Source organism: Trichoplusia ni, chromosome 4, assembly GCF_003590095.1.
Source record: "Trichoplusia ni isolate ovarian cell line Hi5 chromosome 4, tn1, whole genome shotgun sequence".
Lineage (NCBI taxonomy): Eukaryota > Metazoa > Arthropoda > Insecta > Lepidoptera > Noctuidae > Trichoplusia > Trichoplusia ni.
In genome coordinates, this window is record NC_039481.1 from 4,132,311 (window position 1) to 4,144,649 (window position 12,339).

A 12,339-nucleotide genomic window follows, 5' to 3' on the forward strand; every position below is an offset into this window, starting at 1 on the left:
TAAGCGTGGTGTGTTTTGATAATTCAGCTCACGTGTTTGTAAAACCAGATATTCCTGTGTCTGCGTTTGGATTGATATTGATCACTTGATATTAATTCTGAAGCATTTATATACGCTGCAAAATTGTTTTCCTACTTTTTGGATTGTTATCACTTATTTATGAAAATATAAGTTAAAGCACAAACTATCAATTTCATTCATAGTAACTTACCTACCTCTTTCACGGGTTTAGTTCATGCAGCAACGGCGGTCAATATACAGAAGTCTTGTTGGGGGCTTTATTCTAAAATGTGATGGAGCATCTTCCATCGATTATTCACTCTCAATCACCTTGGGACAACAGACATGAAGAATCCAGAGTAGAGAGAGCAGAGTTGATAATCGACGGCCGTCCAGAGGATGTTATCCTTGTGAAGTCCTTGGGAGGTACACATTTACACAAACATTCAAATCACATGCACCATAATACCCAGATTAGAAACAAGCATTTCTGGATCACAAACACAAATGTTTGTTGTATGTGTGATCCCAAAGGTGTGATCAGGTACATACATCTATCGTTTGGACATCTATGGAGTTAAAAAATACAACATTCTAAAAGAAATGATTACTGCTTTAGGTATATTACCTTTTTACGTAAAGACTTAGGAATTTTCAGTACCGTTTTATGTAAAATATATATTATCTACAGTTAAAATTAAAACAACCTATATAAACAAGGCGATGTGAAAACGGGAATACGTACGTTATACGTACTATATTTGCAATAGCCCCCCAACCCCGGTTACTGTATTGAAAAAATCAACCTGCCTTCCCATACAAGCTTACCATATACCTACGAGAGATTTTATTAAAAAAGCTGAAATCAATTCGGTCGGCATGTTGCCATAATATTAAGTTGATGCGAGCATTAGATTTATCTGAGAACACCGAGTGCTCCGACATAATAGCCCTTTGTTACATGCGACACGAGATATAATAATAGAGTTTACACGCAAATACCAATTACGGCGAAGCCTTTCATGTCAACCCTCATTCCCTTCAGAAACATGAAGGCAATTTTCTAATAAAGGTAAAGAGCTGTTCCAAAATATTTGGCGAGAAATGTTTATTGCCTTTTACTTTTGATACTCAAAACGAACACGGCTGAAACAAATGGGTATCTGTTTATTGCTTTTATTCTCATCAATAGGTATTGCCACGAATTTGCCGTCAGCTAACATTCGTATTTAATTTTTTTCTTTCGCTAAAATATCTTATTGAGTTACGCAACTCGGAATGTCGGCGTTGGATTAGTTAAAAAACCCCAAGGGCACCTTTTTAGCGACGAAAAAACATTTTCCCTACGTCAATATTTTCTATTTGCTGACAAATTTTGGCACGGGAAGGTTTGATGGCAGTTTTCCTACAACCGAGTCAACAGAGGTAGAATAAATAATGGCTACATTTTTATTCAGCTCATGTCCTGCTGAGGGCGTCAACAGCGTAGCGTCGAACCAGCAGGGGGTCATACGTTGTTTTGTAAGAGTCGGGAGTAAGCACACACTAAAATACAATGGCGAATATCCCAGTTTTTATAGTTAAATCGAACTCTACATTATGTAAGATACACGCGAGTCGCAAAGCTATTTAAATACAGGTAATATCAATCTCAGTTCTGTTCAGTCTTAGGAATGTTCTGACTTATAAGAAAAATATATCTAAGCAAAGAATGAATTTACTCAAAAGCGCGTTGTTGGTAATTTCATGTAAATATAGATAAGTACCTACTTATACCTAGTATGTACCGGCGCATCCCGTACGGGCTCGTTATATGAACGTAAGGCTCGCTGCGATGTGAGCGGCACCAGACGAGGAAATTGAATCGAAGCAGCTTACGTACCAATATCAGTAATGAAACTGAAACCGGAAACGTTGCGCACTACCGTTTCGCGCCCCTCCACTGTTTATGATTTTGTTGATATCGCACGTGCGTATAGCTTAACTTACGAACGTGATCTGAACAACCGCAAACTATGGCTTAGCAGAGTAGGTATCACACTGATACAACTACGTGATTATTATTTTAAGGAGTTTGTATTGTATGTGTAAAACAATTAAGTACTACTTGAATACAGTAAACAAAGAACTTAATTGTTACATATTATATAATTCTGTAAACGTACATTTTCATTTGAGATTTAGGAAGAATGCACCTTACGTTTTTTTGGGATATCACCCATTTAGATTTTAAACAGTTTGCTTGTTTGAATCGAATAAGCAAATAGTGTATTTATATTTTCTATTTTATATGTCGTTCACTAACATTGTAGTTGTATATCCTTTGAATTCGACAGCAATATACATAAGACAAGGGAGATTTTAGCATTATCTAAGAAAGTTTTAAGTACGTGCTTAAAAGTAAAAAGCCGTAACTTACTGGATTCGATTTCATGAATAAGTATGAAGCGATCCAAGTTTAATCCTATGTCCTTTACGGGGTGTTCCGATAAAGTCGACTGTGGGTATCTAAGTCTTTTGGACACGATATATTGTGCTCTGCTAAGCCGGGTTTCACAGGGACTGGGAATGACTGGGATATTACATTGCCGGGGAGGTGTTACTCCAACAGAATATGACCTTTAGGACGAAAACTTTAAGTTCTAATTTGTATTACTCTAAAAGAGACTGAAATTTCCCATTGCTGACCAATGGATTGAAATATAATTTTAATACGTATCTAAAGTTCCTATTTTATCAGGGATACTTTCGTCGACCGTCATAATATGTAAGATGTTTCCAGTAACGTGGGTTCCATGATTAGCTTCAAAATCACTTTGTTACCTATCCATTAAACATAGGTAGGACCTGCGTTCGTCGCGTATCGGCTGGCTAAAAGCTTTTATGACACGGTTTACACAAGGGTCGTGCCTAATGCTTCCATGTACTAAGACTATTGTCAATTTGCCGAAACAATTAACTGGGTGAGTAAGAGCTTACTGAACATACGTCTTCATATTGTTTCTGTTGATATTGATAAGATTGTAATACAGAACGTTATTTACTATAATTATAAGAAAGTAAGATAGGTATTAGTGTTGTTACTGTTGTAATTCCATATGATGAATTTAGTTTACGTAATAGACTGCCTCCTAAAGCATTTTTTTGGGTTTTTACCCAAATGGTAAAATCGCATAACCGGTAACTAAAGCTCTGTTGTCTATCCATCCATCCACCAGTCTGAAAAAAATATACAAAATATTTATTTCTGTAGTTTAGCAAAACCGAATATATCCAATACCTACCTAGTTGAAAACAAATCTTTTCTTTGCAATATTTGCGCATATTTATCATTCATGTTGCCAATCTATACTTCTATACTAATATATAAAGCTGAAGAATTTGTTTGTTTGTTTGTTTGAACGAGCTAATCTCAGGAACTACTGGTCCAAATTGAAAAATTCTTTTTGTGTTGAATAGATCATTTATCGAGGAAGGCTTTAGGTTATAAACCATCACGCTGCGACTAATAGGAGCGAAGATACAATGGAAAATGTGAAAAAAACACGGCAGGCATAAATCATGACTTATATCTTCTTCGACCCACGGGGGCAAAGTCGCGGGGAACAGCTAGTACTAAGATATATCTCTTTGGGGTAATTAAATTATCGCACCGGACGCAATCAAATAGCAATCGTATCTGAATATATTTGGTCTTAGCCAGCTAAAGAGATTACGTCTTAGTTGTAGGTATATAACATCGATGTGTATGTAAATGAGCCTGGGTAATTCCTTCATAGAGAATAATACTGAATATGCGCGCTGTCAGTGCTTCTCGCAAAAATGGGTCAGCTTATTGAGGGATCTAGTTTTATCGCCGCAGATTTTCTGAATGGCGAGTAGAGGTGGTGAAGGTGAAAAAAAATGCAAGATACTAAGGCTTTCCACGGCCAAGACATTATTTGGGTAGGTAACCAAATTAGAAAAGGAGTTGCTCAGTTTTTGTGTATCTATTTGACGACTGCACGTGGGTGGAGAAAGGTGTCCAAAAAGTATTTAGTAGATTAAAAAAAAAAAATAACTAGGGCCTACGAGTATAGAAATAATTTTCGATTAATTTTCAACCTGAGAGTTAAATGATTCAGCGTAGAAATAAAAAAAAGTTTATATAAAACTCCAACGGATTGGAAAATTACTGAAATACTAGAAAAACAAAATTGAATTTAGAATCTAACAAATTCAAAGAATGACATTCTTTGAATTATAAGAAATATTTTAATTTTGGAATATTATGGTTTTGAACGGGTTTGAAATTTTCTTTTCTATTTCTGTTTTATAAATATATCTCTTTCTTTTCGGGCATGACGTCAGTGACGTGTCTTTTGTTTTGATAGTTTTCAAATATTATGTTAAATGTTTTTCCTTAAAGTATTATTGGTTGCAGCTTAATCTTTCTCTTTCAGATTTTATATCTAGCTCTTTCATTTCGGGCATGACGTTACTGGTGTATCTTTTGTTTTGATAACTTTGGAACATTTTAAATATTTTTATTCTTTTATTACAATAGCGGTTGCAGCTCTATCCTTCTCTTTCTCATTTTTAATCTGTCTCTTTCATTTCGGGCATGACGTCATTGACATGTCTTTTGTTTTTATAGTTTCGGAACTTTGTGTTTTTCTTTCAGTGTCTGCAGCTCCTTCAAGCTTTTATCAGTTTGGCTAAATTTGTCTTACTCTTTCTAGCTTTTAATCTATCTCTTTCATTTCGGGCATGACGTCACTGACGTGTGTTTTGTCTTGTAAAGTATCTTTGTCGAGTAATGGGTAAAAGTACTAAAGAGAAATAAATAATAATAATGAAAGTGGAGTTTTGTAAGCCCAGTTTTTATTTTTTTTATAAATATTATATTTAGCTGTTGGTATGTTACGCTTATAACACTAGTCTTAAAAACGGCTAGCCTGATATTACTGAAGTACCTACTACCAAATATTTCAGAATATCTCGAGGACAAAATCTGGGCTCATAATATGTGTGTATATCCAAGAGAGTATCGTACTCCCATTATGAATATTAATTTTCAAAGTCAATATAACTTCTGTGAATTCGTTCGAAACAAATATTTAAATAATCCTTTAACCGCCTGCTTCTAAACCCGCTGCGAAGTTTTCACTTGAAATTGAAGACTCAGAACTTATGTAGGGCCAAGTTATTACGAAATAATTTATAAGTAGAAGCATACAGTTCGGAACTTTTCAGAATTAGGCATCTTCCTACATAAGCAAGTGTGTACGTTGTAAAAAGTCTGTTTCTCAAAAATAAAGACAAAAACATCTAAATTAAATTGAAAGTGCATTTAATTTATTTAGATTTTTTGGTCTAAGTAGTAAGAAATAAGAATAAAAACTTAGATTTGTTTTAGCTAAAACTTGATGAAACTCGGACCAATCTGCACAAGAAAATGTAATACTGAATTTCAGAAAGAAAATTCAAGTCATACTACTGAAGATGCATAGTTACCGTAACTTTTATTGTAAATCAATTTTATTATGAGTAACTTTATATTTCTAGGGAGGAAGGGTAAGTAAAATTGGCGCAATTTAACCACAAATTAATACGATTAAAACCTAATAATTTTATGATCCCAAACAATTCGATTTCTACCACTTACTTCACATAACAAAAACCAAGCACAGATATAAACGTGGTATAAATACACATATTCATAAATTCTATTATCGTCTGCAAGCCTTATGTTTAGGTTAAACCTTTAAATATCCTGATAGACTTTATCTTTTATTCATAGCTTAGCTAAACACGTTCGTGTGGGCAGGGCTTACGAATCCGGTCCGCTTCCCGCGATGCATGAGCACGCTGCATTTATCGGGCCTACCGAATATTTCGTCGCACGGCCGCATTCATGTTCCAATTACAGTTGGACGTGCTTTTCTATAACATTCAATAGCCAGTCTTTTCACGTTTTGTTAGAAGGAATATTCAGTTTGGAAGTTCCCACATATTGGTACAGTTTGTGTTTGAGTTCCATTTGAGTCGTAGATAGATGATTATGCATAACTCTCGCATACTTGCTCGGTTGCTCCTGCTCTCATGCAAGTGCTATATATCAGAGGAGTACTTACGGTAGTTAGACTTTGTATAGCAGTACTTAGTACAGTTTGGCTATTAAGGTTTCCAGTGCCAGCCACATTAATATACATATTTCATGAAGTGTCAGCGCAGGACTTCGGCGGTATATACATAGAGTACGTAATGTTACAACAAGTTTATTTATAGTGTAGTTAACAGCCACTTTACTGGGTCGGTTACGCACTACAACTTTCGGGTTCCGTCCACCTTTCTGTGGTCTAATTCTAGTTCGAGCAACTGTGAACGTTTTAACTTGTAGTGAATTACCTATTTAGGGGCAATTAATATGTGCTTAGTTGTTTTAATGGCCGTTACGAGTATGAGGCGGAGCGGTACAGCGCGTGGAACGAATTGTTAACAACGTCGTGCGTTGTTTTACTATGACATTAGTATCGCGTTACTATTGCTAATGACTGCTTTAATTTACATATTAATATTTTATGCGGCACTTGTCTCGTGCGAACAAATAACAAAAAATAAGCAAAAATAGAATGTCACAATCTAGCTTAGTAAAAAAATGTGCTTCATCTGTAATAATAAATGATTCAATTCACGCTATGATTATTTTGAACATGATGTATATTATGTATAACATGATATACTGCCGTCCCCACTTTATGGTGCCGGCTCAGAAGCTTTTTGTGACTATCGCAATTTCTTTTATGAAACGTCTATAAATGTCCGGACTTACGATACATGTGTAATATATTGTACGTACAGTCCTACACATAGGTTGACTTATTCAACCTCACATTTCCTTCACGATGTTTACTTCCGCAGGAAAGCGAGTGACAAATGTTTTAGGGAGTTTGGTAAAGCCGGGATCGATACAGGGTCACCTATTCTCCGGGTAGTCAGGGTCACTCCACGGTGAGCTGACTGTTACCTAATACCAATGACGTAATCATTGGGAAGGTTTGGTGTGCTGAGATGAAAAGGGACTATTTGTGTTGACTACTTAATAAAATAATTAACATCATCAAGGCAAGTTCGAGTAGAAATTAAGAGGTTATAATACAGACTAGAGTGAGCAAATCAATAACTAATAATATAGCAGACTACAACTTCTGTTATGCGAAATTTACTCAAAAACATTGTTTTTTTAATCGATTATAATTAGCAATTAAATGTAAATTATTGTATTTGTCTGTTGGCGTATCTTTGGTAATCTTGTTAAGTGATTAGTTGCTTAATCATACTAACACAGCACAGTCCTTAATTACTCGAACCTATGAAGTTCAAGACACATGTATCGAATTTACCCGAAACCTAATCAAATTATGTTGGGATTTCGGCACGAGTGCGAAATTCTCATACTGGGTATATTACTTACTAATAATTATATCTATAACTACTGAGTTAGTATGTAACATCCCTAATTTATTAGCAAAATCCGATCAATACTCGTATCTTCTAAAACAAGACCTGCAAGGGTAGACGGTAACAATTCGTCTGTGGAAGTAATCCATTCAATTAGTTCGGGATTAGTCGATTGTAGGATTAAGCTAGTTAGTGCCCTTAGAGCTTCACTTGGCGCAACTTTGTGCGGACAGCCACTTCTATTGATTGGTAATTGTTGCAAACGTAAACCAATCACTCAATCTTTAGTAATTGCTTTGAGAAATCTACTTACAATAGCCTTATTTAATATATATATGGGAATAGAATAGGAATATGGTATAAACCTTGTTTGTTTCAAACTTCGACACATAAAAATATGTCACGATCAAATGCGGTAACTTTCCGAATTTTCTTTCGCAACTGATCCCCGAATAAGCATTTTAATAAATTCAAACTCATTCCTCCCAATTTGATTCGGAATGTTAGCAAAAAACATTCGGTTCGATAAAATTGGACGCGTAATGAGGCGTGCTAATGTGAGGGCTTATCCCCACCGTTGACTGAGGGCATAAAAACTGGCTACGAATGTATGCGGGCGACGACGACGTCTGGCGATTAACATCGAGTCTTGTTTACTTGATAGATCAAATTATGTCCATTATGTAGATGATGCCGCGAAATATTACTGCGATGTAACATATAGAATCGGATTTATTATCTTGTGTTCCTCGTTTGTGGCTGAGAGCACATCTTTGTTTCTGATGGACATTTGTTTGTGACTGTCTCTGCATAGGCGACGAGAATTTGGAGTGGACTTAATCTAGTGCAACATCCTACAGATATTTTTTTCTTGCACAAAATGTTATGTCTAGTAAATTAACTATGAATTAAATTAGCTCGAAACTGTTCTCACACTTCTCACGCATCGCAACGCAACTTACACTAAACATAGTTTACCTTTAATTAATCTGCCGTTTCTTTAGCGTGTTACATAAGGCAGATTAAAGTTGTAGCTAATGGGACCAAGTTGGGGTGAGGACGCATCCACTGTACGCGGAACTTTAACTAGTGCTCTGAAGTTACCGAATGTCGGATTTGTACTAGGAATTATATTTACCTATGTATATATGTATGTATAAGGGGATGGTGTTAAGTTGTAAACTTAAACCAAATAAATATTATATAGTTCAACTGGACTTGATTATAAGTTAAAATTTTCACAGTGGTTGCCGCTATAACAACCAATCTTAATTCAAGAATTGATCAATCTTTGTTGCGATTTGGTTTTTCCTTATCCCATTTTTACTGATGGAATTAATATATTATCAAACCTTACAACTTGATTATTTTTATCTAGTCTATCGTTAGGTATACACGCACACACTGAAGACATGTGTACCTACCCTAAGTGTATAATATTAGATACATAAATACCTAGGTATGTATATCAATTTTAGGCAACTCACAAAGTTGATTTCTGTTAACACATTTCAAAACCTGTCAAAGTCGTCAGTCGCAGAAAGGGACGCAACCTTGGCTTCAAATATTTAACAGCTATTCGAAACACAAAAGTTGGACGAGTGTGAAGAGTAAAGACTGACAGCGCTGACGTCCGTGACTGACAATTAAAGCAAAGTTAGACAAAATAGAAAATTAATTCAAGCACAACTTTTTAATTGAATTAAGTAGTTTTAATTTTTTTTCCAAACACTTGGTAGATGAGAATAATTTATTAAACATTCATTAAACGAAACGCCAACGCAGAGCTTCAATATTTTGTGATCTAAGACGGTTTCAAAGAGATTTTGAGAGATGTCGGGTAATTGATATCAATTAGGGTTGCGCTGGTGGCGGGTCGCCGCAGGCTAAAACACAATAGACTATCTTGGACGAGAAATAGCTTCGGGAAACACATCTCATTCTCTCATCGAGATCTTCAAATTTATCACAATTGTTTTCGGCGAAGTTCGTTAATTCGACACGAGGCTTCCATTATACGTTTTAAATAAGAGTCTTAGATAGCAGGATATCCATTATGAGTGTTCATCTCTGATAGATTATTCTTGCGATCAGTCCCCAGTGGAGTGGAAGTTGTGAGTAATCATTCATAAGGGACACATCCGTTACCTAAGACTAATGGAAACAATAGTTGTGCAGTGTTAGTTGTGTGTGTTCTCGTAATCGACTTGTTTGGTGTCGGTCATATTCTGTTAATGGAGATTTAAACTGCGGAAAGGGCAGCCAGCCTCGTGAATATGGGGAGGGTTGTTAAGGAGTTTTAACGACTACAGACTTAGCAAGTCCGGGGACTGCCGAACTCTACATAATTCAAGGAGAACTTTGCAAATTTCTCTGCACTTCTATATAATATTTTACCTTAACACAAGTCGTGATTATTGGACACTTGGTAAACCTATTCAAAAAAATGCTTAAAAGTGATTCAAAGTTATATTCATTTAAATAAGAATCGATCGAATTTGTAAGAGTTAATTGAGCATCCATAGAATTTGAATAAAGTTTTATGAAACCTCCGAAGTTTTTGAAACTTACGAAAACTATACTAGTTTGGTAGTTTTTTTAGTTGGTAAGAAACAAGTTTATTATGAAAATCGATACCCATTTGGGGAAAATCAAGACGAGCAGCTGTAGCAGTAATAAAAGGGATTCAAAAATTACTAAACCGGTTACCATTGATTTTAACAAAAGAATCTATTACTTTTTTTAAATACGTACTTAGTTCAAAGCAAAAGGATTTAAGGTCCCTCAGCAAAAATATTTACTATTATCATAATTATTTTTCTCTTAAAATAATGTTTTAAGAAACTTTTACGGGACCTTTTGTGAGGCTAATATTTTTTTCCCTGAAACATCCCAAAAATAGAAAACGTTTTACATTTTTTAATGAATGTCAAAGATTATCGTCAAGTCTTTGAAATTGTATCAATTTGTTTTGTGTAATTTATTACAACAATATTTTACGTCAGTTATGAATTTATATACTATTTTTTTTATTTTTTCTAAGAGTTATTTCAGGTTAAAAAGAGTCTATATTATTGGCATTAACATTAATAATTTGGAGGTACATTCTACTTATTTTGAGATTAACAGTTCGGTGTATCCTGGTTTTAATTATAGATAATCAAAAGTCGTGGATGTACGATACGACTATGTAAATGAGATTTTGGAATTTTAACTCCAAAGCCCAGTAAAACATGAAATGCAATTATTTTGCGCCAAAACAGGACTTCGTTATCAGTTTCGCGATGAAAAAATATCCCCAAAGCCGTATTAGCAGCCGGCTACCGAAAACATGTTTTCGTTTCCAGCTCCAGATAAGTTTTAATCTAGACTCATTCAGAGACTAATTCCACGTTCGTTACGTCCTGTTTTTAAAGTAACATCTACTAACAAGGCATCAGTGTGTGTTCATGTTGACTAACTTTTAACTGGCACTGTAACAGGGGGCTACTACCAGTATTACCACCAACCAGTCGGTCTGCTACCGTTGTGGAAAAGAGATGTCGCTCTACGACTTGAAGTCTCCTGTCTCGTTTCTGCAAGCGGAATTGGACAGTTACGTTAAGTCGTGGTATACCGTCTAACCGTCTGCGTCTAGTAACTAGTTATAAAAAAGTTTGTGAACGACCATTAGGGTCGAGCGATGTGCCGGCGGCTAAAATTGTACGTGCACCTAATTAGATAATCCAACGTATGTCTGTGTAATTCTTAAAGATAAAGTATCTGAATATATTTATGACTAAATAACGTCGTAAATTGATCATCTAGGTTTCTGTAAATAGAGTATATCTAATAATGGCGACAAAAAATTGCGGAAAAGCCGTTTATGATTTCGATCTGCGAAACGACTCTTTTTGACTTGTTTTCCTTAATGACAAAAAAAATGTGATTACGATACACTACTACCATAAACCATTATTGAATGACTTTAATATAATAATTAAAGACAAAAGCTTTTTCCTCTACTAAATAATTTCATTAGGTATATTCAATAGTTTAGTTATTTTTCTACCATTGTCTATTACGGTTATTGCCTATTACTGTTACCTAATCATTTTTAACTAAACAGAACTAGCTCCAATCGTATCAATAGAACTATGAACTGTAAAAGATTTAATCCCAATAGCTGTTACTAAGGATTCGCTTAATTCTACGCGACTACACCAAAGGAATCTTCAAAATTAATTTGTTTCACACCCATTAGCCGAGTCTTTGTTTCCTAGCAATTCAATGAGTAAAGTTACAGTTCGTTGCTGCGCTATTTGCTCCCCAACTGACGGCAAAGGTACTCTTGTCAACCGAATTGCTTTTCATTAAGGAGAACTTGTTAGTCGCGACTAAAACGTATCTAATTTAGCTTATAAATTAGTAGAGTTTGATCGAAAAGCAGCGTACTGGGTGGCTTTCAGACTAGAAATAAACTGATTTGATTATTTTGCAATATGGTTTTGCAATTTGGTTTAATAGTGACTTGTATTTAAGTTACGAGTACCTATGTATGAAATAATTATGCAAATGGTAAATAGCTAAATAAATAAAGTATATTCAATAAAATTAATAAATTTAAATGATATTTAAACAACGTATTAGCATAGAAATTATTTCAAGAGTGTTCGAAATCTTATACATGCTTTTTTGTTATACGGAAATAACAAAATTACAACAAATCAACGGCGTGCAAACAAACAAATAACATGACGAAGAAGTATGTGCTTACTATAATCTTAAGACACACGCGTACCTAAAAGACGAAAGCGTTTACATTGCAGACTTTATGAAATTTCTAACTTTGAGGCCTTGTCGGTAACTTTCTTTTGACAAGTTCCCCGATATTCGCCCGGAGCGGGTGGTTTAATC